Source organism: Thermobia domestica, chromosome 11, assembly GCF_964235325.1.
Source record: "Thermobia domestica chromosome 11, izTheDome1.hap1.1, whole genome shotgun sequence".
Classification (NCBI taxonomy): domain Eukaryota; kingdom Metazoa; phylum Arthropoda; class Insecta; order Zygentoma; family Lepismatidae; genus Thermobia; species Thermobia domestica.
This window is the reverse complement of record NC_137464.1, coordinates 131,890,901-131,908,661: the sequence shown is the minus strand read 5'-3', so window position 1 is coordinate 131,908,661 and position 17,761 is coordinate 131,890,901. Positions and strand designations below refer to the sequence as shown.

General features: G+C 35.4%; 1 long non-coding RNA gene across 1 annotated transcript; it reads left to right on the top strand.

The window, feature by feature from the left end:
- The first annotated feature begins 3,244 nt into the window (after window positions 1-3,244).
- Window positions 3,245-16,651, top strand: LOC145663665 (uncharacterized). The gene is made up of 4 exons (XR_014127220.1): window positions 3,245-3,735; window positions 5,099-5,331; window positions 14,128-14,245; window positions 16,249-16,651. It is a non-coding gene; the product is annotated as an uncharacterized LOC145663665 (long non-coding RNA).
- Window positions 16,652-17,761: the final 1,110 nt, after the last annotated feature.

Sequence of the window (17,761 nt, the reverse complement as noted above, 5' to 3'; positions counted from 1 at the left end):
ACTATCGATTTTGCAAAACTTCCCTTTGATTTAAGCCCAAATCGAAACATGACAGAGGAAAATTTCGGAAAGTGTTGCTATTTTCACTCCTAGCTTCTCTCTTTAGGTAGTGTATATTTACAAGGAAGGGGGTGCACGTGCACCTTTGCACCTTTAAACATATTTCAATTTTATCTTATTTTTGTAAAAAAAAAAAAAAAAAAAAAAAAACTGCCAGAGAAAGAAAATTGTCAAAAAGTGCTACCCATTCAGAAGACTATTTCAAATTGTCTTGGAAGCAAATATTCTTTCTTTGTAACATTTACAGAAAATCTATCCGCTCTGCAGAAACGGAGGAAAGAAATGGGATGAGGGTGGCACCCCGCGGCGTTCTACCACACCCATTGGAAAAGGACTTCAGAGGGGGAGGGAAATACCTGCCTGTCAACAGGACATCTGTTCGCGAAGATCACATTGGAAAACACAACCTTCAATATATAGTCCATTACAATGTTACTTTAAAAAGTTCATTACTCTTGATCTACGTCATTAAGCGTGAAATTGAAACAATCATTTCATTTCTATTGCTTTTCTGTATACGTATGAAAAATTTTAAGTTGTTACGTACCATATTTCGTTAGATATTCATGAAATAAAGTTTACATGTTATCTTATGGAGACTGAGAAACCAGTGGCAAAAGGTATAACATCCCCTTAAAGATAACCTCCCGACATTCACTTTGTGGAACAACGAAAAAAGCTTATAAAACCGGTCAGGGTAGCAGGCCACATGCTTTGAACCCAGGATCTCCCTTTTGCGAAAGAAGAACGCTACCCATTAGGCTATGCTCGCTAGACATAATAATAATAATAATAATAATAATAATAATAATAATAATAATAATAATAATAATAATAATATAGTTTGATTCAATATAGTGAACAAATTGGGGATGTGCCTGGATTAAGAATCAGCAAACAACGGTGAAATATTCCAAAAATAATGCAGATTGATAGCCAATGACGTGGCCATGCATCACACAATTTCCTAGCTATTTTGTGGGCTTTGTTTTAATAATAATAATAATATGATTTTCACAGGCTTGCGCCCACCATTCATGGAACAGTTCTAACATAAATTAATCCTAGCTAAGAGCGCTATGAAAACAAAGCAAGATGAAGAATGAAAGAGATTGTCTATTTTCCCTCCCCTTTGCTACTTTTGTCTCACTCTGTGCTTCCCCCTGACCCTGCCATCCCCTTCCACCTGCCTTTTTCCTTGTATGTGACTGACTTCCTCCTATGATATTCACAGAAATCGATCTCTTTTTTTCTCCCTGTCTCTACTTCATATTTGCAATAACAACATATGAAAGTGAAATATTCATTCTGCTTCACCACCTGAAGAACGAAATTCAATGTGACCCTCTGAAGAACAATACAATAGATACCATGTCCGAGGAACTCTCCAAAGATCTGATAAGATCTGTAACTGATGAACACAATACCTTTACCAAACCTGTCTGGTCAACTGTGTTACTCATGTGGCAAATAGTATTTGTAACGAAATAGCTTCTGTTCCACACATTTTCGTTCCATTAGATACCCGCAGAGGAAAGAATCTCATTCAGCTGGTACCAGTTGTTGATTTTCTCCCACCAAGCGTGAAAGGAATACCCGAAACAGATTTGTTCCTTCAATTAGTTACGGTACAATAACGTTACATGCTCGAATAACGTTACGGTGTCGTAACAAAAATTGGTGGTATAACTTGTACCTACCTGCATTAAATAACCAATAATTTTGTTACAGAGAACTATTTTCGTTACGTTACAGTTAAGTTAAGTTATCCACCCCTGGATAAAACTGGAAAAGTGTGCGCAATCTCATTGCAGCCGTAAGATCGGGTTAGAAGCCCCGCAGGGGTTCGTTGGGACCTGCTCTCAACAAAAAATTTGCAAATTAAAGACTTCCTTAAATTGTTACGTAGCTTGTACAATCTGTGGATCTGCATAGCGAAACTGCACCCTAATTTCTTTTTTACAAAAAACGTTTCACATTGCGTTTGCCTGTTTTGAATTTTTTCTTCGTTCCCAAAATTTGAACAGTTAACTTTGCACAGTTGATCATACCATGAGGCTGAAGAAACTATAATTCTATCCTCTTTATTACACAATTCCTTGTAAGAAAAAAAGTATTACATCCATCGCTAACATACAAACAGAACATTCTCGCTGTTTATTCGCACTTTTTTTGTATTCTTCTATTCTTCCGCTAGGAAGCCAGCGGCCAGACTCTGGAAATGTTTTTGTTCCCGCAATCATTAAAGTTTTAGGGTAACAAATTTGAATTTTCAGAATTATAGTAATATTGATTTCCCGAACTCTTCTTCTGTCCCACCCGTTCTTTTCGACCACCCCCTTAAAACTCACCCACTCGAGCTGTGGCTCTGGCGATAATTATTAGAAGATAAGTGTGGGTTTCATAGGGAAACTGTCAATCATTGAGTAGGTTGAATGTGATAGAATTATTGCATTTTTATTTTATATTTTGCGTGTTACTGTTACTGTTTTGTTTTCTTGTCATATATTTTGTTAGTTTTTAAGCTTCTTTGCGACTTCCGTTTTAACTTAAATATATATACTTTTATTCTTATTTTGTCGAACTTACTTTTGAGCTACAATTTATTTTAATGTGAAGGCTAATCACCATATCCAGACGGGAACAAATAGTCTCGCCATTGACGACCTCATAAATATTAATACATCAATCAATCGACTTAATTTGGATCTATAAGAATATAGCCGATTCATATAAAAGTTTATGAAAGTTGAAATAAAAGCTCACAAATTACTTCGTTACTATAGCAACAGTTTGTTTTTAAAAGGAAAAACCACAACCCCCCCCTTTTTTTTTTTCTAAGAAAGCACCAAAGTGCTACTTCGACATGCTCACCGATTTTGACATTTTCTTTTCCTTACTCATGGTCCTCTTGAAGACACTAACATTCGATTTCTCTGTAGAACTGTGAAAATCATCCTATCTGCCAAGTTATCATTTCATTTCCAGATGCACAAATTTGCCGTGTATTGTTATGCTTATACTATATATTTTTGGCAATGCTTTAATTTCACTTCAGTTCTTGAATATTAACTAGCTTAAAAGAAAACTCAAAGAAAGGGATGTTTGCTTTCTCAACGTCATGAAGAATAAACATGGAAAGGGGTGTCACTTAATGTTGGTGTAAGATTCTAATTTGAGAGAGGATTAGGAATGTAGGACAAAAAAATCTCTAAATAGTTGATGTATATGTTTAATCATATTGAATTACACTTGTTTTAGTGCACTTATGGAGACCTCGAACAACAACATTAACATTTCATCATGTTCTACTTTAATTAAAATTTTAAAATTGCAGACGATCTAAACAGAGCAGTGAAAATGTGCAAAAGGTATGAAGATGGGTATAGTTCTTCAAACTTATTGGCAGATTCTGAATCTGAAGAACGAGGCAAAGGCTATCGCGAAAGGAGGCCACTTCTAGATATATGCGAGTATGAAGCGCCATCACCCAAGAAAGCAAAGAAGACTGCAGAGTCAAACAGTGAATTTTACAATACGGGTAGCAGCAGTTCGGAGCCCATCAAAATCAAACACCTCCAAGGCCTCAACAAAAAGATAGTACTCGAAGAGAGGAGGCTGATGTGAAGTGCCAACCTTGCACGGACCTCACCCGCAAGCTTGATCATGTTATCGGTAAGAAACGTATCATGCTCCTTAGTTAAAAAAAAAAAAAACAAAAAAAAACGATATGTTGTGATACCTTGTTGTCAGACACGTACGCAAGAATTTATTTAGGGCTGGGGGGGGATCCAAAGCTTTTCGAGGGGATCCAAATACCATTTGAGGCTAAAGAATATTAGAATTTGTAAAATTACCCCTAAAATTAAACTAAATTTGCAGAGAAGTCAGGATTTCAAAGATCCGGACACCCAGGACCTGCCTATGCTCCTGCTTGTTCTCATCTGAAATTTTCTGAGAAATTCAATGTTGAGAATGTTGTTTTATCACATTTGACAAGAAGAAAATGTTGCTTTGTCACATTTATTACTATTTAACAAGAAAATGTTTTTGCTTTATCACTTACCCAACGAAGTTATGATTTTTTTTTCGACCACCACTTGGTCTAGTGGCTGTCACGTTTTTCTTTGGTGCGCGTGGTCCCGGACTCGATTCCTGGTGAGGGTGGTGTTGAACGAAAAAAGTGGTTCGGATTCCACTATAATCAGTTGTCCACGTCTCCTTTACCCTACATGGCATAAGCGTGGGACGCTAAACCCAACATTAACTAACTTTTTTTGTTTCAGGGGACTAAGGCTGTGACACAGACAAAATGGTCCCAATTATCAGATCTGGCACTTGTGTCATAGAACTCTCTAACTTCTAGAGTTTCTGTATATTTTTTGTAGTTCCGTGGATGGTACATTTTTCCTGCTCTTTAGTCTCTCTAGAATTTCAATATAAACAATAATTATAAACTAATTTGCATCTTCTTAGGGTAATATCTGAGGAGGTTAAGTTAAATTAGCTGTGAAGTTTCATTGACCGCACTCCTGAACCATATTTTACGAAAAAATAAATAAAAAAAAAGTTTTAAATATCACAAATTACAAAACATAAATAAGAACATTTCGATCCCTCCCTGGGACAGTGAGCGAGTGATGAAAGAATGAGGAGAAAAGCTAGACGCTATGTTTCAATATTCATAATCCTACTAAGGAGGAGGGGGAGGGGGAATTATTTACCGATGGCAGCCCAATCCCTTGGCAATAGTCAATTTCAGCCGGTTACATCCGATGGCTTCGACACCTCGTTACTTTTAGGGTGGAAAGGTGTGGGAAATGTGGCAGATGTAGGAGAGACACAACGAGAGGGGTTAAATGCCATTAGTTTTCTTCATAATTATATTTTATATATATTTAGGTGTCCCAATGTTGATGGCTTTGGCAAAAGGGGGATAAAAAACGTGTCAAAATAGTTACATATTTCAACTTACAATATTTGGGGTATACATTTATTGCTTTTTCATTGTAACCCTATTCTAATTTTCTTTTTGTAGATTTACAACAAAAGCTTCTGGAGAATCAGAAAGAATCAAATAAAGTCTTAATTAACTTGACAGTTATGCAGCAAGAGGTTTTCCAAAATGGAGCACAGGAAACACAATCCAAAGAAAATAGTGTTTGTTCCTTAGTCTCACAATCGTTCAATAAGCTGCCACTCGACAGTGTTGAGGATATGAATGATTTGGAAGCGGAGTTGGCCGAAGATTCGAATTTGATGGAGATTATGGTAATTCATACGTTTAATGGTTCTTTGATTTACGAAAATTAGTACAGTAGAAAGAATTCAAATACTCATAAGAACATATACTAAAAACGGGAGAATTCGTCACTCGACCAAACACCTGCGTGTATTTGTGGCCTAAATGGTTAGTTCTCACTTATGAGAGAGATTTGTGTTGGACTACCGGCAGCAATGCATAATCCATTATGTGTTAGTAGGTCGATATGAGATACTCTCATGATGATCACCGATGGTTAAACTCAGTGTTGGGTAAGTTACTTGTAAAAATGTAACGCGTTACAAGTTACTTTACTTTATCTTAAAATGTAACGCGTTACTTGCCTCAAAAAAGTAACTGATACTTTACTTCGAAAGTAACGCGTTACTTTTAGGTCCGAAACTTTGAATATGAGAAAAAATCTTATTACTTCAGTTTTCTGTACTACTATTACTACCGCTATTATTATTATTATTATTATTATTATTATTATTATTATTATTATTATTATTATTATTATTATTATTATTATTATTATTGCACGTTCTGAATCGATTTATGTAAATGCAAGGACAAATTTTTACTTGACAGCTATATGAACATTTTAATGTAATGTAACATTGACTAAAATGCCATACTGCGTTACTCGTAGGAATGGGCGCGAGTGAGTTCGAGCAAGTTTTATTTCAAACTCGATTCGACTAGAAACAGACATCTTTGAGCTCGACCCGAGAACTCAGCTTTAGTCTCGCTATCGAGACGAGACGAGATACGAGCAGTGTCCCCTCTCGTGAGCAACACTAAAAGTATTCCATATTACTGCTTAGCTTACATTTCTCATGGCTTTCGCTTTCCAGTGTAATCAGGCCGTGATTTCAAAACTAGACGCCAAAAACAGTGAATCGGCTCGGAACTCGACTCGAGAATATTACTTTTGACTGGACTCGAAACTCGACCTGGATTCAAGTCGAGTTTTAGCTTGACTCGTGCCCAACCCTAATCGTTAGAAAAATGGTTGCTTATTATTATTCTGCTAAACTAATTATATAATAATAACAATGTTGCTATGTAAAATTAAAAATACAGAATATAGAGAAACATTACACTACAAATGACAAGATGAGAACACATGAACTGGGGGTGAATCAAAACTTGCCAATAACCCTAAAATCGATACATGCTTTTTAAAGCTAGTTGTTCGGCTTTAGGGGCTTTAGGATACGCAAACTGATCTAAAAGAACTCTAATATTACATACCATCAACATTACATCAATAAAGTAGGCTTGCTCCTCAGAACACGGTTTATTCATATTAACCCCTTACTGAATGTCGTTAATTATGGCACTCTAGTTGTTGATAAATATTTCCCGCCGGGGCACCACTTTACTTTTAAATTCTGTTCACCATCATCTTCAGCTTTTAAGAAAAAGTATTCTTTCAAATGTTCGAACGATAAAATATTTTCGTTCTCCATTTCTATAAAAACAACACCGATCAAAGTAAAATAGACTACCAGTACCATTGCACTCGTAGTTCATTCACTGAATGTATTCATTTGGAGCTGTCAAAATCTAAGACAAAATCTTTCAGGTGCTTGCAATCAATACACGTGATTTCCCTGAGACTGTCCTCATATTCCAAAAACAGCAAATGGCACTATATTTCGTTATATAAATAAACAAATCAAATTGTATCTATGAATGTATTTGCAAGCCCACCAACATAAAGTTCGTAAGTCGAAACGGGAAAATGCACATCGAGATTCCCCGTTCCGCCTTACATTAAGATGAAAAGTGATAATAGGTTTTACATGCAAATTTCATTGCTAGAGGTCATAAGGCGAAACGGGAAAAGGCGAACAGTGTAGGAATCGTCGGTCACTGACATCGTTCATGTTCCATTGCTCCATTCTGAGAAATTCACTTACAAGAAAGAAACATTTGTTTCGAAAAAATAAACATATATTGTAGTTACTCATCCGAAATGTAACGCGAAAAAAGTAACGCAAACTCGGTACGTTACTTAAAAATTTGTAACGCGTTATCGTTACAGTTACTTTGGAAAAAATGTAACGCGTTACTAGGAAACGTTACTTAAAAAGTAACGCGTTACTTGCGTTACGTTACTTCCCAAGACTGGTTAAACTAAATAACATTTCAACAATAACTAATGGTGTTCATATTAGTTTTATACTTTTTTCATGGCAGTGCTTTTTCTTCAACTAATTGCAGAAATGAATAAGATTTGCATTGAAAAATAATATAGAAATACCTTCTTACCCTTAAACGGTATTCGATCTGTGAGAAAAATGTACAGGGCTTGATTACGCTAGCCAGGATCATAATACTGTGCGTTCCTTATACCAAGTACAGAATAAAACCCTTGTTGAGCTTAGCAAATATACTAGTTCGGTGTGTCAACATTTCTACTGTTTCGCCTATAAGCTTTCTGAGAAATCTCTTTTTGGAATATTTTCTACATATATATTTAGTAAGCATCAATGAAAATTATGAATTACGTTGGGAGCCAAATGGCTAACATGCTTACCTTCGTAATTTCGGATTCGATTTCCAGTTTAATTTTAGATATCCATGATAATCCTGCATCGTGAGAGAATTGGGATGCAATTTAAATTAAGGGGTAGCAGATTCCAGTCATGTAAGTCATAAATAATAAAACTTGGAAGCTTACGACCTGGTGTTTTCTGTTCAAAGAATTTTAACTTAAAAATTAAGTAAAATAGTAAAATTTAAGTTGTGTTGATGTTTATTAGTGCAAATAATACCACCGCCTTCTTCCGATCAACAATATCTTGAATTATCTAACAGGTTCTTTTTTTTTTTTTTTTTTTTTTTTTTGCAAGATTATAAATTTTACTTCAATAAGGTTAAATGTTATTACCCCAAATCACTCATAAATTTTACTGGAAAAATTGATTAGACAACTCTTTACTTTAGATTGCACATGTAAGGACTCATTATTTATTTCACGAAATATAGCTGAGCGAGCGAAAGAGGTTAGCAGCCCCCCAGAGGTAGTTGATTTCTACCTTTATCACAATTTAGACAAAAAATAATAAAAAATAAATAAATAAATACCCTTGACAGCCGAAGAACTAGGTGTTGATGTCACTGTGCGACCCAAAGTAAATTTTTGCCATCTCTGAGAACTGAAGATGAGGTGAAAATAATGTTTTTGATGCAGAAAGTGATTTTTTTAAAGAGGGATCCTTAAAAGTTGAAATTTCATCAGTGATAGTAGTTATTACATTGCCTTGAGTCTCTTGTTTGGATGTTGTATTCTATATTTCACACTGTTACAAAATATGTAGCAAGCCCACAATCAAAGGGGCTAGGGATACTGCCCTCAAAATATCGTGTGGCCCCTTAACATAGGGACCTTTACTATAGGAAAATATAGATAGACCTTCAGTAAACATAGTCATTTTGCACCCCTAACTTTTCCTATCCCCAATTTTTTGTGACCTGCTGTGGGCTGCTATATAGCTATTCGACGAAGGACAACGTAAGCTACGTTTAGGAACGAAGCTTAAGTGAATACTGACAGATAGATACTTCGTTAGTCGCTAGTATTTGCACATTGTTAAATGTTAACTGATTAGTAGTAGTAAGTTCTATTTCAAAAGCTTCATTCTGTTTCCTACAAAGACAGGAGTTAATGGAAATAGGAGGAAATAAGGCTCCAAACATTATCCGAGGGATATGTCGAAAACTCCTCACAGACCAAATAGCTTCTAACTTCAGTTAGGTCGGAAGGAAAGGAAAGAAATCTCTCACGAGGACTTATCCCAATCTGAGTAAACTTTTAATTTGTAAGTATTAATTACTTTTGCTTTTACTTTGCGAAAAACACAGCTTTAGAGAATGCAATCTAACTTCATTTCTCTCATTCCATTTAATTTGCGAAGGGATTTTGTTATACTGCTTCAATGGACCAGCAGTCAGTGACAAATATATTTGTAATATAACTTGTGGAATTATATTGCACATAAAAATACAAATCTTAGTCGTTTAAAAGAAGACCCAGGCTTCTGAGAACATCAATTTTGTAGATGTCTCATAAGTTTCAAAATACATTTACAACAGATGAGAGATCAGTTAGCCAAAAATGTGTCAAGTGGCGTAACCAGAATGTTTTTCCCAGAGGGGGGCATGACTCCTTACTTCTGAAAATTGGAAGAACCTTTTAGGAAGGCCTTCATATAATGGTTTTATAATACCTTAAGTTCCGCTTCCCCTGCCCTCACGTCCACCTTCACAATAATAATAATAATAATAATAATAATAATAATAGAATAGAATCCGTAAAGATTCCATAAAGAAATCATGGTCAGTAGTTGGATCTTTGGACCTTTAATTTTAGTAGCAAACACAACACCAGCAAATACTCGAAATTAAATGAAATACTGTACTTTCTCACGTATAAGTCGCACTTTTTTTCTGAACTTTTGGATCCAAAAAGTGGTCGTGTCACACAATAGTGTCTTTTTCCTTGCATTTTCCACTTTGTTGTTTTCGCGCAACATGTCTTTCAAGTTTCTAGCTTCTTGCCTTTGTGCTCATTGTTAGCCCAACACGTAACAAGATACTAGTAAAGTAGTTAATAATACGTGCTTTTGGTGTTTCTGAGCGAACGTGTGGTGGTGCTCATTGTGCTTTTTTTTTTTAACACATCAGGTTACGTTTTCCAAGATATGGCTGCAAAAAGACCTTCGTACAATGTTGAGTTCAAGTTAAAGGTTACCGGATGAATAAAACTTGGTTCAATTACTTTATGTATAAGGTATCATTTTTTCTAAATTTCGAATCCAAAAATCATGGGGAAAAATGGATCTAATTTAGCGTCCCAGGTTTATGCACCAAGGCTAAGTGTGATGGTGATGATGATAATGAGAATTGAAGGAACTCGTGGAATGAAGAAAGTGAGAGGAAACGGTAGAATCTTAAGAAAACCTACGCACAGGGTGTTTGTTTATTAATTACAAGGCTCACTTGGCGCGAGTTGGGATCGACTCAGGGTCCACGTACTAGAGGCAAATGCTCTACCACTTAGCCACTGCGGCCCCTTAGCAAAGTACTCGAGCTTGTTTAAATACGCATACAGTGATTATAAATTAACTGAGAAAATTTTGTGGATTAAGTTTCACACCCTCAATAACTTTCACGGTTTTCTCTTTGCTACTCATACCTCTGGATTAAATACAATAACACGAGTTAAAATGTTGTTCTTGTCAGTATTTCCACGCTCGCTCTGCAAATGTAACGATCTATGCTCATCAAGGGTTCACACCCTCGCCAGAACTAATTTTAATGTAGCCTTTAGACGACGAAGGGATTTAAATGCCGCAGCCCCTTTTATACGGCGCCATTTAAAGCGTTTTCGTAAGAGTTTACAAACAAGTCCATATCTTCACCCCTATTTATCCTAGGATCATGGTTCAAACCTCATTCTCTTCAGAATGAAGCTGGCTTTCAAATGGTACCACTTGCATGCTCGTACCATATACCAGGAGAGGGGAAAATGATGTTAAAGGGAAAATTTCGGGGGAGGGATTTTTTTTTCCACACTTTGGGCCCCTCTGAAACGGCCCTGTGTGAACGTAGATTTCTCGAAAAAATCTGATAAATAGTACTTGGTATACTGAATGTGTGTGCGAAATTTCAAGTTTATATCTTGAATACAAAGGGCGGGAGAAATTTTATCAAGAATTCCCACAATGCCCCAAATTACCGCAAAACACCATGATCTCAGGTAAAAAATTTCCTGAGACATCTCTATTTACCCTAGAACTATAATCCGCCAATCATTCTCTTCAGAATAGAACTGCCTTTCAGGCGGTACCATTCACGTGTCTCCATCATGTATCTAAGGCGGGAAAATCCCGAAAAAAATATTTTTTTGGTGTAAATATCCCTTTTTTAAACTTTTAGCCCTTCTGGCTCCCCCCTGTTTTAACGCAGAAATCTGAAAAAAAAATTATGTTAAATACTACTCGGTGGACTGAATGTTTGTGCACAATTTCAATCTTCTAGGTGCAAAAATAGGCCCGCAAAAAATTATATATACCGACAATGTCCCATATTCCCCTATACAGAAGTATATTTTGATAAAAATTCCCTGACACATCCCTAATTACCCTAGGGGCATGTTTCGCCCATCATTCTTTTCAGAATAGAACTGCCTTTCAGACGGTATGACTCACGTGTCTCCATCATGTATCTAAGGCGGGAAAATCCCGAAGAAAGGGATTTTTTGGGTCTAAATATCTCTTTTTTCAACTTTTAGCCCCTCTGGACCCCCCTGTTTTAACGCAGATATCTGAAAAAAAATCTGATAAATACTACTAGGTGGACTGAATGTTTATGCACAATTTCAATCTTCTAGGTGCAAAAGTAAGCCTGCCAAAAATATATATATACCGACAATGTACCATATTCCCGTATACAGAGGGATATTTTTGAAAATTCCCTGAGACATCGCTAATTACCCTAGAATCATGGTTTGCACATCATTTTCTTTAGAATAGAACTGCCTTTCAGGCGGTACCATTCACATGTCTCCATCATGTATTTAAGACGGGAAAATCCCGAAGAAAAGGATTTTTTGATAAAAATATCCCTTTTTTCAACATTTTGCCTCTCTGGATCCCCCCCTGTTTTAACGCAGAAATCTAAAAAAAAATCTGTTAAATACTACTCGGTGGAGTGAATGTTTGTGCAAAATTTCAATCTTCTACGTGCAAAAATAAGCCCGCCAAAAAATAATGAACATAGGCTTAATAAAAGAAAATATATATTTGAGAATTATGACGTCATCACCTCCTATGTCTCGATGCAGGAAGGTGTGAAACCATACGTAAGGTCTTCTACAATGCCTCTGGACTTGAAAAACAAAAATAACCCGGACGAAAAAGCTCAAATAGGAGAGTTATAACGCAATGTACCATGAAACACCCAAAGGGATAGAGTGTGGACTGTCTGGACAGAAACACTCACACACACACACAAACGCATTCACACACATACTTTTTCCCTTATCTCATCAACATCATTGGTAATAAACACCTCGAAGTGTAAGCTGAGTTTCTCACAAGAGAAATAATCTCCTCGTGTCAGCAGAAATAATTGATAAGCAAGCGGTCACAAAAGTCAACGTGAAGAAATGAAAAAAAAATAAAGGGAGGAAAAGTAACCAATTTTTTGGTTTGTTTGGGTTACAACTGGTGAACCATTTTTCTGTCACGTGTTCCTTTGATCGTTTTAGAACACACAAATGCTAGCAGCGGAAGGTTTGATGCAGGATAGCCAGTGCTACATTAGTTATTGGTCTGAGTAATTTTTTTGGTCGAAAAAGACCAAACCGTATATTCAGCCAAAATCGCTATTGGTCGAAAACGACCAAGTTCGTCGTTTTAAAGAAACGGAACCAATAACATTGTTTGGAAAGGAGCCTATCAGGGTTGAATAGCAGCGATTAAAATAAAAGTAACGGAAGATGTCGAATAGTCACTTTGGAGTGGGTAATATATGCTTGTCCTTGTACGTAGAAGTTCAACAATCGCTTAAGATTAGAACCTTAAGGATACCGCTTCTTCTTTCTGTTGTTTTTTACAATACCTTAATACAGGAGTTTGCTCTGAGAATCTTAACTATTCAAACATTAATATTCCATAATACTGGCTTTTCATGTATATAAAGAAGAACTTATTACGTCAATAATGTTAATTACTTGAAACAGTACAAAAATAGTTTACATTAATGAAGCTATTCAATTAAAGAAACGTATAGCGCAAGTTGAGAGGTTTCTATATTACCCACTATCACAGGGGTTCAGGGATTTTATTACATCCAGGCATTAGATCATATTTTTAAAAAAATCGATGGGTGGACGAAATATAGTCACTAAGTGGGTCAAATGCAAACACCACTAAAATGGTTATGCGTAAATTTAGGTAAATTTATTACATTATTCTCGTCCAGTAAAAAGAATCAGAGGGTCAGCTTTAGTTTGAGGATGGCCAGGCCCCCTGGCCCCCTCTAGTTACGCCTATGGTCAAGTAATGCATCGATACTCTACCTGAATATTTTAATGATTCGAATAAAAGAATACCCTCTGTCAATTATCATCTCTAGTTTAGAATGTCGCGAAACCTGGTAATTATAAACAAGATCATTGCAAAAAGCTGTACTAGTTAAATTATTGCTCCAAATTTAAATTTATTTTACTTGTAGTAACCATGTAAGAAAGTATGAAAAACTGTACTGCAGCAATAATAAATTTATTTTACTTGTAAAATGTTAACAGTAACTATGTAGGAAAAGGCATCAAACGTATATTATGTCCATTTCACAAATGTAAAATTTATATCAAATTAATTCATATTTAATATTGATGTATTTGTACTTTACATATACAAGCCTTTCACTAGAATATCTTCGTAGTTCCTAATATGTATTATAATTTATATTCTTTGCTTTAGTTTTTTTTTCTGTAGTTTAACGTTCCTTGGTTATGCCTTGGTGGTTAAGGAGACTGGGACCTACTGATTGTAGTGGAATCCGAACCACTTTTTTTTTCGTTCAACTGTACCCCCACCGGGAATCGAACCCAGGACCACGCGAACAGAAGGTAAGCGTGCTAGCCATTAGACAAAGCGGGTGTCTTCTTCCCTTTAGTGGTATTTGTGTTTAAACTAGTAAGTGTGTTACTTTTAGTACATTATTTTTTAAAAAAATGTATTTTTGAGGTTCTAAATTTAAAATTTATTTTGTTCACTGAACAGCTTCTGTCATGGAAAAGAGGATAGATGGGGTGACGGAGGCATTTATAATTGATGTAGTTGGAAGGTGGTTATCTCAAGCTCCTTTTCGAGGAGAACAAAGCCGAAGGAAAAACAGCATGTAAGTATATATTTTGTTGTGTAAATTAGTATGCAGAGGGGAAAAATTTTGATTATAGGTAGTTACATGGTGAGACATTTAATAGAACAATTCAATTACTACTAAAACAAAACATACACTTCTATAGTCGCGAGTGTTCTAAACAACTCGTTACCAGCAATGTGGATTTCAAAGTATCCATGTAGCAGCGCCTGTTCTGTTCATGGTTCTGGCGGAGAAATCTAATGTATTCAGAATCTCGGGAACATTCCGGAAGCAATATCCACGAAGTTCCTTCATCTTGACGACATGTGGACCCGGTCGTACGATTCTCACTTCAAACATCATTCCAATAAGTAGTGTTTAACGTCCCACAGTTATGCGCCGAATACTGAAGACGGTGATGATGGGAAATGAATGAAGAAAGTGGGGGAGAACGGGAGAACCCCGAGAAAAACCCACGCATACGGTGTTTGTCCACCACAAAGCTCACTTGGCGTGAGATTTGATCAAACCAGGGACCCTGTACACTACAGGTGAACGCTCTACCACTGAGCCTTGCTGCCTGTACATAATGAATTTATTTGTACTCTTCTTGTTTACAAACATAGACGAGAAGCTGACAAGTTGAAACAGAAAATGAAGTCGTCATAGAGGTGTTTATGTATAGAACGAGGTTTAGGGAGACGGTGATAATGAACGAAATGGAGGAATGAAAGGTGGGAGGCAACGAGAGAACACCGAGAAAACCCTCGCACATGATCTTTGTCCACCACACAGTTCACTAGTGCGAACTGGGTACAAACGAGGGTCGCATTCATTACTATTTGTTTATACAAATAAGAACGTATGCATATGTTAGGGATTTTATAGCTTTTGGCAAAAGATTTTTCTAGTAAGAAAATTGTTAAGTTTACTTGAAAATTGAATATTCCATAAATTTCAAGACAAGAGATGAGTGTTATAGATTAATAATTGAAAATGTGCAGAGACATTTACTAAACCGCAACACAATATATGTGTGGAAAAATTATTTTCACGTACTATTAGCATTGTTGTAGCCTCCCATTTTCTGTATTGCTAGTGTTCGCAATCCCAGCTTCTGTTCCCGGCTAATACACAGATTTTGTGGTGTTAACTGAACGTTGTGAAGAAGATTGTAAATTACCGGCTTGTCGTACTATCGGCAAGGAATTTTCTTAAACGGAAATTCCATATGATGATTACGTCCGTTTCACCGCAGCGGAGTAGTTGATTCAGCTGAGAGACGGATGAAACCAAATACTCGCAAACTCACTGATCAACGAACAAATCAGCAATACTAATCAATGCAGCAGTGGGTTAGATTACCTGTCAGCCGAATGATTTTAGCTCTTCCGTGCGTTTCCCTAAAACTTGTGGAGATGTTTTGAAAGACTTTATCTTCTTGTTTTCTCAAAACCTAAAGCACTTCAAGATAAATAAAATTATATCTTCAGACGTTCCCTATAATTGTTCAACACAAAGTGTGAAATCAATCTTTTTCGCTAAAATGTATTTCCAACGTCAGTATTTATGAACCATAAGATAAGTTTCCATAAATCCGGAATTTGAAGATTTAATTCCTTTTGGAATGTATATGAAAAGGATCATAACTCAGGACTTTTCTTTGTCTTTGTGCACGAAGGTTATGAAGAACGGAATATAATCGTATTCTTATTTGGCTGTTGTGTACAATTTGTGTACTGTTTGTGTACTATGGTGTACAATTAGAGTATGCACAGTCATTCATGTGAAACGATTTCGGATCACATTGTCTTATTGCTCCTTCCCTATACATTGTGTTATTGCCTTTAAGAAAAAAATATGAGTATAAAAGCAAACCTTTAGACTCTGACGATACTAATTTTTTTGAGATAGGATAATAGATACAATGACATCCCAAATGTTGGAATAGGAAAAAATAAGTACATTTTTTTACAGCTTAGTTTCAGCATAATAAAGTTTATTTAATGAATTTAATTTTCTTCTAATTTTGTATTTAGGCTAACGGAGAAAGAAACAGCAGAGGCACAACCTACTAATGAAGAAAATCCTGTTAATGATTAAAGTGATTTTATACGTACCAACAAACACTTTGAAATTAACATATAAAAAGAAAAATCGAGAAGAATAATTAATAAGGATTAGTGTTAGTGATGTGAAAAATGTGGTTCAAATGCTCTGTGGAGCTAAATATTTACTTTACTAAACTTATTGTTAAACACATTGTTTCTGAAATGAGAGATTATAGTAATATACAATCAGAGGGATGCTGATGAAAGTAATTGTTACTTGTAAATTTGTAAACTATATATTTTTATGCAATAAATATCCATAAAACACTTCAGTCAGCAATATTATATAAAACAATTATTTGTCTTTTGGATACTATATTTTTTACGCTTAATAAATATTCACAGAATATTTAATACTAATAAAATTTCAACATTCAGTGAATATTTAATAAGTGCTCAAAACAATGAAAATAAATATTTGCAAATATTTTTCAATTATATTACATAAATATTTAATAAACTTATGTAAAATATTTCTTTTTGTCTTAATAAATATTCATAGAATATTTCATAATGATATAATTTCAACATTTAATTAATATTTAATGAAGAGTGAAACATAATTAAAAAAATAATATTTGCAAATATTTCTTCAACTTATCAAAAATATTACGTGAATATTTATTAAACTTATATTATTTATTGAACAATATTTCTTTTGGCTTAATAAATATTCATAGAACATTTCATAGTAACATAATTTCAATATTATATAAATATTTATTTAACTTGTGAACAAAATTTTTTCTTGGGTGATTAAATATTCATAGAATATTCATGATAAGATAATTTCAATATTCTATGAATATTTATTCAACTTGTGAACAAAATTGAATTTTGGGTTAATAAATATTCATAGAATATTCATAGTAACACAATTTCAATATTCAATAAACAATCAATGGGCGGTCAAAAATAGGCCGATTTTCAACATTCTATAAATATTAGCAATTCAATATGTGCGGTGTTTCACAATATTCAAAAAATATTATTTCAACTTTCAATGCTGTTAGGGATAAGTATAGCCCATAGTTCAGCGTGGAAAATTGACATCTGATTTGGTAGTCGTTGTCTTTCAACTTGCAGTGAATGTGGTATGTATATACTCGCCCCTGTGTATTCCACTCCTGCTTGCGTTCTTTTGGAAGCATCTGTATATATTAGGATGCGGTGAGGATGGTTTGCTGCCATGCAAGATTCCCATGTGGGGACCACGCTCTGGGGGCACATTAAGTTCGTTCGTTTGTTAGTCGAAATCGGTAATTCCAGTGTAGCTCATTGCAATGTAGTTCGATATTGAAGGTTATAGCAGGGTAGACGAGGATTCCGGTATATTGCTTGTTTCCAGCGTCTCAGGTTTGCATATGCATGATATAACCATCGAAGTCTCTGCCGACACGGTAATGCTCGCTGTTTGTTGTGCGTGTAGAGGAGTTCGAGT